The sequence below is a fragment of the Pithys albifrons genome, chromosome 3 (genome assembly GCF_047495875.1).
Source record: "Pithys albifrons albifrons isolate INPA30051 chromosome 3, PitAlb_v1, whole genome shotgun sequence".
Classification (NCBI taxonomy): Eukaryota; Metazoa; Chordata; class Aves; order Passeriformes; family Thamnophilidae; genus Pithys; species Pithys albifrons.
Genome location: NC_092460.1, coordinates 4,736,676 through 4,750,542, shown reverse-complemented (window position 1 = coordinate 4,750,542; position 13,867 = coordinate 4,736,676). Strand labels below are relative to the sequence as shown.

Below are 13,867 nucleotides of genomic sequence, written 5' to 3'. Positions count from 1 at the left end.
TGCAGAATACCCAGCTCTGCAGCATGCACCTCTCTATAGCACTCAGCAATCTCTGCTTGACATTAGTACTAAACAATATTCATTAAGAGCATAACACTAAAGTGCAACATGTAAGTAAATCAAACTCTCAATGCTCTATTTTACAAATTTCATGGGCCACTGGGGATAATTAAAAGGGTAATTATACAAAGTTGGTGCAGTTTTGAGACTCAAATGACATTTTCTGCTTTAAAGCACTTGATAATATGGCATTTCTCTACTAAGACAGTCTTTTTGTACTTTTTGGTAAAACAGCATAAACAAACAAGAATTGTTGCTACGGTATTTCAATTCTTTCCTCTCTCTTCCTCCACGCTGTTTTTCGTGATCAATAACACTCACTAATTATTCCTAAAAGCCCTGTATTATCAAGAAAAATGAGACCTTTAAAAAAATAAATCACTGATCACTATAAAATGACACTGACCCTCAAGCCTGGTTTAAACTGTAGCTCTGAACAAAAATGGCATTGCTTTGGGTGTTTACAGTGCTGGAGTGCTGTTTGGTTTGTCACTGTGTTTAACCACTGCTCTAAAGCCAGCAAAGTACATTACTGGTAGTAACAGCTCATGAAAAATACAGCGAAGAAACTGCTAGTGGCAGAAGCATTTAACTTTCTTGTTAGCAGCCTCCCCCATGTGGCACTTTAGCACCAGCAAGTTGTTTATTATGTTCTGTGCCAGGCAAAACTGATTAAATGGGGCTCTTAAGAATCAAAGCGTTATAAATTCATGGAAATACAGCAAGCAATAAATTCCATGGAATTAAAAGCTTACTAGTGCTATTAGCATTTCAGGGTGTTTGCATTGTTAATAGTGATGTGCAAAAATGATGTTCCTATAAGACAAGGCAAACCAACAGAACATGTGCTGCAGCTGCTACATTTTTATACCATGTCATCATTAATGGCAAAATTTTTCCCCCCAAATAACTAAAAAGCTCATTAATATTTTAAGGAAAAAACTGAACCAAAGGTCTACAGACCATGCAATTACATCCCTAGTAAAAGAAAAGTCTTATAAGAAGGAAGATAATGCTGTTTTGACTCTATGAAAGAACAGGATGGATTTCCTGGAGCAGAGCTTTGCCCTGGCTATGGGGAAAGGGGAGAGGGGTGAGCCAGAGTGACTTTGGTGACATTACAGGGACACAGTACAACACAACAACTTGCTAACAATTTAATAAGTAAACTCAATGCATAGTAATTCATAATACCAAAAAGGAAGGGCAATCCAGTCTGACCTAGTGGTCAGTAAATCTGTCAACAGCTCTCCAAAGAGACATCTTTACTCCGGGTCACTCTATCATCATTCCATGGGAATGACTCTGGTGGCAGGTGACTAACTTCTCCATCATTACAGCAGAGCTCCATGTGAAATACTAACCCAAGCTACACCCCTACACCCATCTGTTTGCAGGTAGCTGATAACACTCTAAATGGAATTCCTTTCAAGCGGAAACTTGGTAAAGAAACCGCTTTAGGTGTGTGGCTGAGCAGGAGTGGAATGGGACATACTTTCCAAACCTGCACTGAAAAACAGGCCTTGCAGAGTTTGTTTGGTTTGTTGGTTTTTGGGGAGCTTTTTTGATTTAGTGTTTTGTTTTTGTTTTTTTTTTAAAGGAACAATTTGTACCTTTCTGAGCTGCCTGAGCACACAGCAGCCAGATAACCTAACCTGCAATGTCACTCTGGAGGGCAAGGGCCAAATCTGGCTCTCGTTGCAGACAGGAAAATCAAATCACCGCCTTGTTGCCACAGTTAAGGTCTGACATAGGACAAAGAGCATATTCTGGATGGTACATTCATGCACAGCTGGCAATGTGCAAAGTCAGAAAAAGATCCCAAGAAAGCTTTGTCCAGAACAAACAGTCCCCATGCCATGGAGTGAGTCAGCTGCAGGGGTAGGAAATGAACCCCAAATCCTGACTTGTGGGCTCAGGCTCTGCCCAAAGCACACATTAACAGCAAAAACCCTCTCCCAAATTGAGGGGGTTGACATTTTGTTTGCCTCAAGCAAAACAAAACAAAGCAGTAGGTTTTAAACTGCTCAGAGGCACGTTGTCTTTTTGATGTATGCATGTCCTGGCAGTCACACATCTGCATCAGGAGAGAAATAGCCCAGTTTTTTTGGCAGTTATTTAGTCCTTTTCATCTGAAAGTTGAAAATACACCACCAGTGAACCTTTGCAAATCTGGGTTCTGCATATAAAAAGCAGCTGCTGAATACATGCAGGGAGCAAGAGCTTTTTCTTAATGTTTGAACAGTTCCAAGTTCAAACCCATTAAAGTCCAGGTCACACTGGGATCATGTCACTGTTAATGCATCCAGTTACACGCTGAGGGAAACCCAATATAAAACTATGATAAACTCTAGTTCTCCCACAGACATACTCTGAGGTCTTACTCAGATAATGCCACAGATCACTCTTCATGGGCAGTGACCAGATGGGATGTCAATGCCAGAGGACAAGTCTTTTTACGGTTCTTTTTAAAGAGAAGATCTCCTCAAATGTCCACAGACCTTGTTGGGACCTTTTTGTCTCCTTCCTCTTAGATGAAGGACTCCTTGTCCCACTGATGCTGTCTCCTACACATCACAGGTTCACACACAACAAAATCCTCCCATATCACCAGCAGCCCACCCTCCACTGGGCTTGGTGAAGGCACTGGGGCTGAGCGTGATGAACATCCCTACCTCCATGTTTCTTATCCTTTTGGGGTCAGATCCTACCTGCTGATAGGGAAGGTCTCGTTTGTTCTTGGGGGCTTCAAGCCTGGCCAACCACATGCTTTCCCAGGAATGACAGCAGCAGGGAAGCAGAAGACTTGGGACAGGACAGTTGTGGTCACTCATGGAGGTACTCTGGGGTCTGCCCTCTGCAGATACCTGGTATCTCACAATACAGCTGATGTAGCCCTACTCTTGCTCAGAGGGAAGACAGAGACACAGGAAAGGAGACGCAAGTGCGGGGAATTGAGGGTACATGGCCTTATGATTTCAGAGCACACACAGAGTACTCAGGGTTTCCCTTCATTGCTCCAACCATCTGGAGTACCATGCAGAGGTATTCCCACTGCTGTCCGAGAGAAGATGGCAAGAAAACAGGAAAGGAGCTGGGAAAGTACAAATTTACTTTAACAGACAAAAGCTTTTGCTAACGTTCCATAAACACCCAACATTTCAACAAAAATCAACGGTCAATATTCCCAAGCAACACACTCACCAGAAAGTCTGACATCCTACAACAGTCCCCCAGATGTCCACAGGTTGGACAGACCTACATACATAGATCTTACCCTTTGATGTAAGGAGCAGGTAAGATTAGGTGGGCTGGGACACCCTAAACACCTCAGGGACTGGAGATAACCCCAACCTGCAAGGCAGCAGTGAGATGTGCTGACAAGGCAATGCACAAGGCACCACAGACAGTCCATGTTTGCTGATCCCTGTGCATGACAAACTCTCTGCAGCACAGGAACCTCTCATTCCACATCCTGAAGTGCCTGGTGCTAATCCAATACCACCTGTGCTCTAGAGAGCAAGAATAGATGCTTCCTCTGAATGGTGGACTCACTAAGGGTGCTCAAACTCCTTGTAGCTGAAAGTCTTCCTCCCCAGTAGATTCTGGGAGGGGAACATCAAAGACAAGTGACACTGGGATGCAGGTGATGTAGCACAGCACCACAGACAGCTGGGAATCACTGCAGGACTTCAGCATCGGTTTCAAACGCAGACGGGTCTAGTAAAACCCAACTGTTTACCCAGCTCCTCTCTGAGCTTTCCATCTGAACTGTGCTGGGAAAGGAGGAAAAGGACTTTACTGGACTTTTGCAACTTATCAAGTATCTAGAAAATCCGTTGGCTGATCTGGATGCATTTCAAGCAGAGTTAACCACGGCAGCTTTCTGAGCAAAAATGCTCCAGCTGTCCTGCAGACCATGAACACAGGACACACTGACTACACCCACTTGGGGAGACATAGTGAGCACACTCTATACACGTGGGATTTACACCATGCACATGTTGGATTTGCACTATTCACACAATTTTCTAAAATTTACTACAAGGTTAAGAAACTGAAAAAGAATCGTGAATGCTTTCAGAGATTCAAAATGTATGATTTTTAAATAATAACTTTAATATTAAAATTCAAATCACCTTAAAAAAATTTCTCATGCATTTGAAACTCATTGAGGAGAAATTTTAAAAAGCCAGTCTGCATTTTTAAACTATATCCTCTCAGATTCACCTTTCCAGAGAAGGATAGGACAAACTCTTGGTTCAATTTTAACAAATATTTGGTCTAATTAATATCTTTTTTCCCCCTCCCAAAACACGTATTTATCAGCAGTGAAATCAAAAGCAGAAATTAATTGTTTTAAAGATAGCAGAGAGTAAATAACAAGTTTGGAGACTTGCAGCCTTATCCTGGCAATTTGTCTTGTATAATTGACTTAGCAGACATGATTACAATTTCTTACAACTTTTACAAGACCTCCTGTGGGCTTATTTTAACCTTCTCCAAAACTGAGCTCAAAGCTTTGGACTCTCTTAGTAAGCAGCACAACAAGCAATCATCTCTCCCTCTTTAAAACAGAAGGAAACAAACAATAAAAGCACATTTTTCTCACTGGACATTGAGTCTTGAAGAGGAATAAAGACACAAATGGTTTTGCACTTTTTCGGAGATACTTTTTCTGTTCCTTTCCAATAATAACATGTTTAACAATGTTCAATTTGCATTCAATAAAGCTTTAGAAGCCAAATTTCCCCAATAAAATTATCCTTCCCAACTACTGGAATAAAATCTAAATGGAGAAGGATGATAGCAATAAAGGAAAACACAAACTGTAAGAATAATTGCATGACATTTTTCCAGTTAAAAGGGGGTCAAGAAAAATCCCCCTCTCCCCAAAAAAGGAAATGGTCTCATTGCCCATATAATTGATTTATGCTGTTGTTGGCTTTTAAACATAGCACTTTCTATTTCTAAGATCTTTACAGACAATTACTAATGTCACAACTGCATACTCCTGTTCCATTGGTGGAAGTGCCCCAGGAGCAGGAAATGCTGTGCCCTTCCACAGACATTTCCTTCCACACTGGGATCAACTAACCCTCAGTAAGTCAGAGGATTAAATTAAACACTTGTATTACAACTAATATAGATAAACACAGGGGCTATGAAAACTAACAAAAAGCATATGATGGAAGAAGAAAGCAGACTCAAAAGATGCCAATTTTTTTTTAAGGGGGATAAGAATTCTACTTTAAAAAAAAACCAGAAAGATCATCCTATTACAACAAAAATCTATTTTGAAAAGCCATATTATAAACTGTGGATATTAATGGTTTGCAATGGAAATGACGTCAGTCTTAGTTACAAATGTCCAAATGTTTGTGCTACCCTACTAAAAAAATAAACAGTGAGCTCAAAGTCAGAAATGACCCTTTTGAGCAATTAAGGGATATTACGCAAAATACACTGAAAGTATATGGCCAGCAGAGGTGGGAGAGCCACAAATTAAGATTCACAGGTTGCACTGGGAGAAACACTGAGCAATTAAACATCTCAGAGGTGGTGTCTAAAGTTCTTGCCATTTGCTGTGGTGAAAGATGTTTTCATATATTACAATGAGAAATATGGGTAATCAGGACCAAAAACTAACTTTTTTTTCTTTAATGCCCTGGGGCTTTAGCTCAAGCTGCCAAGTACAAAGGGTGTCCTTCTGTAACGCCCACTGACACAACTGGTCTTGTAGCACTGCCACTGTAAAGCAATAACAATGATCACGGAAGATACACTTCTGGTGTGGTAGAAGGCAAAATGCAGTAAGCTCAGACATGATCAAATATTATACGGAATATGCATTAAGACACTATTTCTGTTGCCACTTTCGCACATATCTAAATTTTTTAACACAGGAATGGGCACCATCTCTGTGAGGTGAGTTTTCCACAGGCAGGTTTCAAGCCTGTGAATCTACAAGTGGTTCTTGCCCTTGTGCTGAGAAGCCCTGAGATCCCAACAGAGAGCACTGGTGCATATGGGAACCCATCAGCCTATTACCAGCAAGTGGAAACCACCACTGCATCCAATGGTCCAGCAGTACAAGCAGTACAACTTGCACAAGGTCAAGTGTCAGCCCAGCTCTGGATTAAGAGTTCATTGCCTGCTCCAGAAGGAAACCTTCAAACTGGGTATTTCCAACTGCTTTTGTGTTTGAAACTGAGCATGAGTTCAGGTTGTCTTGACCTGTAGCCCATGCCTGGGCTTTAGAGTAATGAGAACTGATGCTGTTCCTGCCTATGCCATTCCCAGTTCTTTCCTCAGCCAAGCTATGATAAAATGCAGCACGTCCTGACATACTATCCAGCTTGGTTTTGAAAAACCAGGCTAGAAATTGCACAGCCTGTACTGCATGGTATGTTGTGTGCTGTTTCCTTGGTGTATCTGTAGTTAGGCCAAGGTAACGATGTACAGGGATGTACCTGTTGAACACAATTCATAGCAAAGCTACAAGCTGTATGAGAAAGGAGTCTGTTCATGGATCACTGATGGCACAAGAACAGGCTCCAGCTTTCTGAACACAGCTTTTACAACAGCCTTTCCCAAAAGGCTCAAGATAACAAGTCCAAGCAGCTTCAAGAGCACTACCCATCACTGCAACAACAAAATCCCTCATCAATATATCAGTGCCTTGTCTGGGATGTCTGCTCTCCCTTTTGGGATGCACACAGCTCAAGTTTCCTCATACACAGAAAAGTGGTGGGAGGAATTCAAATACGTGCTTGTGGCAGGGATGCTGCAGCCCTGAGCTCCATGGTGGCACTTACCATTTTAGCACAAAACTTATTAGATGAGGGAGGCTGGGCCTCTTCTGATGACAGCTTAGCATAATGGACCTCAGCACTTCTGAACAACTGGAAAACAGTGCATCCTTTCTGGCTGCTTGATCTGCAGTCACAACCTTTACATGTTGGACCACTTTCAATACATACACCTGTGTTTGATCTGTGGGTGTAGATTAGGCTCATCCAGACGTGCACGAACCTCTCAGACTCGTGCTGCATGTTCTTCACAGATTCCAAATGGGCAGCAGTACTTTCAATGCAAGTTAAGCCATACAAATGAGCACTTGCCTTTCACCAAAGATCATTATCGAGCATCTTCAGAATGTAATGGGAGAAACACTGCAGGATTATGCAAAATACTGCCCAAATCTTTCTCCCTTTAGCAGTGTTCATGAAGACCAGACAGATTTGGTCTAAAAACCATCGGATAAGAGGATCAAAACCTGCTACTGACTATCTTAAAGTGGAGAAACATATTTTTCTACCAACCCACTTGAAGATTTATAAGATATTAAGGAATATTAAGAAGAATAAAAAGAAGAACAGCTAAATGGGCCAAAAGGAAACAAAAGAAACATGTTCTCTGAGATTGCTAATGCTGGCAGACAATAGCACAGAAAGAACTCCTCTGACAGATCTTTGAAGTCTTCAATACAGCAAGCAGTGGGCCATGTTAATGAGATTTGCTCAGATACTTCTTAAACTATTCCAAAATGTCTTAATCTATTTTCTACATCTTCTTGAGCCGATTGTTTCAGAAAAGTCAAAGCTTCACCATCTCTGGATTGAACTTTTCATTCAAATAGGTAAGGTCTTCAAGCACTTGGTGTTTCTAAAGACCCACACACAACAAAAAGGTGCCACACCTTTTTACTTTTCAACCTTAAGAAGAGTAACTTTGAGTAACTCAAAGTCTTAACAAGTAGAATATTACAACCTTTCCCAACAGTCCAAAAATAAATAAATCCAGACTTGGATGTGGTCTGACAGACAGTGATTGCTCCAGCTACAAGACAATCCCCCCACCAGCAAGCGAGCATCATGCATCAATGGGAAAGGTAAACAAGAGTAAGGACATGACCAGCACATCATCTGGGAGTCATCAGCAAGGAAGAGCTCTGAGGAGAAACTGCACATGCTGCTGAGACCTTAAACAGAAATGTTTCCGAGAAAGTTTGTTCCAGGGCTTTGACTTTTGCCTGCAATGGCCAGCAAAGAGGTGGCACAGCAACATGACAATGTGGTCTGAGAACAACTTCTCTTCCTTATGAAACAGTTGGGAAAAAGTAACTTTTTTTGTCTACTTTGTTTTTCACACAGACAAACTACACAATCCATTTTTCATATTGAGCTTAGGGAAAAAAAGTCCTTCCAACCTTTCCTCCTGGTTGAAGGGAAAGGAGGAGAAAATAAACCTATGTAAGAAAGTTAAAGCTCAAACCCACAGATTTATCTGTTGATCATCTCATTCGGCTCTGAATTACAGCAGGCAGCTTCTGGTTTATTATCAATATTTAATCAGCATTTAACTCTGACAAGCATTAAGATTTGAAATTTTAAAGTAAGTGCAACTTTGCTAAATCCTTTGTGTTGATTTTCTCACCATTAAAGGTTTTCTAAAGGATTCTATCTTTGCTATCTTAAAAGTCTACATGTGCCTTTTGTTATCCATAATGTACAAGTTTAGAAGCATGCTTTGTACTTCTCAATCTTGCAGCATGCAAGCTATCCCTGATTTACAATGCTCACTGAATGCTGTTTGATTATTGAAAATGCATTTAAATACATTTAAACAAATGACTGCTCCTTGAAAACTAACACTGTTGTCCATAATTCTGTAAAAATACATTTCCCCTCCCTTCTCCCCAAACCAAACATTTAAAATTCTTACTTTGAGGAAAAACTAGCATATAATTAGGCATTATGCCTAACAGTGCTAAATAGAGGAGAACGTAAACATCTTAATTCTGAAGGTTTAACCATCAAAGCCCCTTGCTGGATCTGTTCTGTTATTTGTGCCTCTGCTTAGGGCTCCTTGGAGCTCACGGGAGAAAAGAAAGCAAACAAAATACGCAGAATAAAAATCTATTTTACCAGCTCTGTGCTGTATCCCCCTGCACATGCCCGAGGCCAGGCTCGCACACAGCGCTGGGACGCCTGGGGCCACACGGCTGCTCCTCAAGGAGCAGAGTCCTGCTCTGAAACTGCACTGAGCGGCTTAACCACTAACTCAGAAGATGGGATTTCACCTGAAATTAAGCTATCAAGCAATTGAGCTCAAACTCAATCAACCAAACCCTTAACCTTCCCTGTTTCAGTGGCACTGCTCTAATTAGGACTCTCTCACTATTTCCATTACTATCTCCTCTTCTCATGGTTTATTATCTCGACAGTTGCAATTCTCACCCAGTTTAAATTTGACATCCAGTTTCTTAGACCACATATCATTCATTATGGCTTTATTTTATGAAGTATGTTGCAAGATTACTGCAGAAAATATGTTTTCATTGAAAACTGCACCCCTCACTGCAGTAGAAGAGGGACAGAGCCAAAAATTCTGACAAACAAGTCCTGACATTAAAGGACACACTGAACAACTTGTTTCCCATCAAGTCTTGAAGTTTGTTGTGTAGTTGGAAAACATGTCCTCAAACACACATCTACTTGCATACACCACAGCTGACCCATGGTTCTCCTGTCTTCAGTGTCTTCCCACTGAGAAAGCAGCTTTTACAAAACAGAGTTTGGCTGAACTCTAATTATCAGCTCTGCTCAGGGATGGGAACCACTAACCTACGGATATGTAGGAGGTCAGACTGAAAAATCTGATGGTCTTTTCCAGTGATACATTCTGTGAATCACCCAAATTGCTCACTGCTGAAGGATGCATGACAGAAGGTATGCCTGGCATGAGTGGTGTACTGATGGTAGTAATACAAAATATATCTGCATTTAGAGACATGGCCTACAAACTTCAGGCCAGCCTAAAGGGAGTGTCCTACATTGATCACCAACAAAATTCCTTGTTTTCCTGGGTCACACAGCATCATGGCCCCATGTGAACCAGGAACAAGAATCCCATTAATTCTGAGGCCCCCAAGGCACGTAGTATTTCAGATTTTTCCCTTCCTCAAAAAAACTCAAAGAAGAAACACCACTGCAGAGCAAGAAACCACTATCTTCTTAAACTGCAGGATCTGCTTCCTCTTCATTAGCTGAAATGTATCTAACACCTCCTGGGCTCCACCATAAAAAAAAAACCCAGTAATATTCAAATCTTGAAGAGAGGCATACATCATATAGCTGACACACATCATTGACATGGCCAAGGATTGCAATATTCACTTGAACTTCATGAATTTCATCCTAACTAAATAGATATTTTTGGCAACAAAGAACTGAATAACCCCCCCCCCCCCATCGTCCTCAGATCTATTTTAATTTAAACCAGAAGAGAACAGGGACATTTTTTCCCCCTTCAAGTACATATTAATAAAATTTAAAATAAAAATAGCTCTAATTCACTCCGATGCATTTAGTCATTCTGTAAAATTCTAAGTTTAAAATGAAATCACCATTTTATATTCAAACAAGGTCAAGAGAACAGCACTAACGAGCACTGACATCACAGCGAACAGCAGCCACTGCTCAACGCTTACATCAGTGTTGCTTGTTGCTATGGTGCTTAACCGACTATTAATTTCTGAAAGAAGGTGATTATAAAGCAGCCATATGAACCTCAGTCAGATGACACCCTTCAGTACCAAACACTGATCTGTGTTACTCTTCTCTTCTGCAAGTTAATTTTGTGAATCACCACTTTTGTGATGTTAATGTTCCTTTCCAACTTGAAACTTTGGACCAGAAGAGAGGCAAGGAGTTAATTTAGAAGCAAGGGACTTTCACGTTGCTTTAAATAAAAATAATTTTGCAGAGAGTGATATTTCTTTCCTTTTTGCTGCGCTCCAAAGGGCTAAAAAGCATGTGTTTTAATTTTTGCAGTGATAATAAGCAATCAAATTAACAGCTAAATTCTGCTCTCCTGCTCTGCTCAATGCGCTACTGTAAATCCAGGAGTGTCTCAGCCTGGGACGAAGTAGCAGTGAAGCTGATTTGACCATTCTGTAAGGATTTGCCCCAGTAAGGGGACCTTGCTGCGGGGCTGAGCTGCTGCAGCTTCCAGTCCAGCATGGTTGGCGGGCCATGGAGAGGGCCACCAAGACCAGCCAGAGCAGGGTCTTCCCATTTGCACACAGGCCCTGCCCAGTTATTAAACAGCCTTCTCAGAACATGGCTGAAAGCCAAAATGTTCAGTTCTGGGCCCCTCAGTTCAGAAAGGATATTGAGGTGCTGGAGCGGGTCCAGAGAAGAGCAACAAGGCTGGTGAAGGGACTGGAGCACAAGTCCTGTGGGGAGAGGCTGAGGGAGCTGGGGGTGTTTAGCCTGGAGAAGAGGAGGCTCAGAGGTGACCTCAGCACTGTCTATAACTACCTGAAGGGAAGTGTTATAGCCAGGTGGGGGCTGGTCTCTTCTCCCAGGCACTCAGCAATAGAACAAGAGGGCACGATGGGCTCAAGCTCTGCCAGGGGAAATTTAAGTTGGATATCAGAAAAAAATTTTTTACAGAGAGAGTAATCAGGCATTGGAATGGGCTGCCGGGAGAGGTGGTGGATTCACCATCCCTAGAGATTTTTAAACACAGATTGGACGTGGCGCTGGGTGCCATGATCTAGTAAATGGACTAGAGTTGGACCAGGGGTTGGACTCGATGATCTTGGAGGTCTTTTCCAACCCAATCAATTCTATGATTCTATGATTCTATGTGCATCTTTGTGGCCTGGCTTCTAAAATATAACTGGACACCTAAACTATTGGCTTCCCAGGCTAAATACAGGTTTAAGGCACAGCAGTGGCTCCCAAAGCTCCAAGTCGAGCACTGCAAACTTTATCCATGTTGCCAGAAGAGCTTTTACTTATGCAACTAAGGCACAGTTCTGGGATTTGCAGGCTCAGATCCTTCCTTCAGACATACTTCAAAAACTGTGTGCAAAACATTATTTGTACTTACCTTCTTCAGTTGCTCCTCTAAAGCAATCTTCAGTTACAGCCACCCAAAAAGGTCACTCTTCTTACCCTGCAGAGAAAGAAGGTAACACACGTGACTCTGGGTCAGTGTCAGCAACAACACCCAAAGCATTTTCATTGGCACCACATTTGCAAGTACAAACATAAATAAAGCAACAAATGAATCTAATCGTGTTTAATGGTGAATGACTTTCAGAGAGAGTTAATAAAAACAATCAAGTCACAGGACTGGTGCTTATCAGTACCAGCTAGTGTGAGGCTCTTGAGCACGAACAACTTGGTCTTTGGGAAGAAATAAAAGCAGGAAAAAAACCCATGGAAATGAGACATCTTTGTTCTCTAGCATAAACTTTCTTAATCTTGATGTCTATCAATCTATTTTCAGTTTGAATAATAGATGAGTTCAGTTCTTTGTTTCAGAAATCTGACTATTGTCTGAATGGGTTCTCCTTACTTAAGGCATTTTAAGACCATTTGTAACTGCTGCTATTTTAGCTTATGGATCCTTTCTTTTTTCTCATCCTTTTCCATAGAGACACAGTCCTAGATGAGATTTTCAAACTAGCTGCATCTTCCTAATTCAAAAAGTTGTTTACTGTCTCGGGATATCTTCTCATTAAGCATTATCAAGAGCACACTAAGCATGCCAAGGTGGTGAGAGCAGTGGGTATTAAAAAGAGAAATAATTAAAGTGTATCTTTATAAAAAGTAGGAGGGAGAAAACAGCACGTGTAGGGTTTTTTTTACCCTGTATATTACTGCATCTTGTGTACTCTCTCTTATGCAAAAGAGTATGTAATCTTTTAAGAAACATGACAATCTGCCACTTTCTGTTCATGTAATTGGGATCAACATATGGTACAAGAGAAAAGAAAAACATTTGTTTATTAATTTAGATCAAGTTACTAACTCAAACCACTAACAGCATTCAGAATTAATTCCACATCAATTGACCAAATACTTTAACAGAGAAAATTATAACATAATTTCACTGAAACGTTGATCTGCTGCTGCAGGGGCACAGAGTAATATGTAATATGGACAGAAAGAAATATGCAATAATTTGGTGACACAGATGACATCATATGAAACGGAAAGTCGGTGACATGTAGATGTGTAAGACAGAGCTACGTGAAACTCCATTTCACAAAATTCACACAGTGATGTGGAGTTTTGGGGGTGTTTGTGAAACTCACCAAATGGTAAGTTGTGCTATTTGCATCACTAGGTGAAGCTCTTTACTGAAGCAGTAAAATACCAACCTCTGGGAAAAATCAGAACCTTCACTAAGTTGTTTCAGACAATATGAACTCATTTGCCATTTATTTGGAAGGAAAAATGTTTTCACAATGAGAATGAAAGGCATTACTTTACCATTGAAACCTGATTATTTTTAGCCAGAAGAAAAAAGGTTACCTTGAGATGTAATGAATATTGGTTTTATCTGTTGCTCACTGGCACTTTTATTTTTTATGCTTTGATTGAAAAGCTTTTCACAGTTCTTGTAAGGCAGTACCAGAACATCAGGGGCCAAAATGTGTACATGTTTGCTGTATGTAAGCCCTACATGCTTTGCTGAGGTAGACATGTAAGACATTCCTGATTCTGCACTGTAAAGGACATAACACTACTCCATCATAATAGGTCAGGGCTCACTTTCCTGAGAGTATGTAAAACAATACATCTTTTATGTAAAATACATGACCTTTGACATGATGTGCTCTTAGATTAGCAACAATAAAGGCTTTTATCCTGCTTTTCTGCAGGGGTTATCGTGAGTTTGACACTTTAAACTTCTTTTCATATTTATCTGTTTTATAAATTTTCTGGGTATTTGGCAGTCAGATCCTTATTTTGGCAGTATTTTGGCAAGCAGACTTCACTTC

At 40.9% G+C, this 13,867-nt stretch overlaps 1 protein-coding gene across 10 annotated transcripts in view; it reads right to left on the bottom strand.

Annotated features, from left to right (window-relative positions):
- Nucleotides 1–13,867, bottom strand: part of FOXP1 (forkhead box P1) — a 380,458-nt gene that overhangs the window by 210,661 nt on the left and 155,930 nt on the right. For all 10 annotated transcript variants that reach the window (XM_071550249.1, XM_071550237.1, XM_071550236.1 and 7 more), the window contains one exon: nucleotides 11,965–12,030. The gene's annotated coding sequence lies outside the window, so the exon portion shown is untranslated. The remainder of the gene's footprint in view (nucleotides 1–11,964; nucleotides 12,031–13,867) is intronic.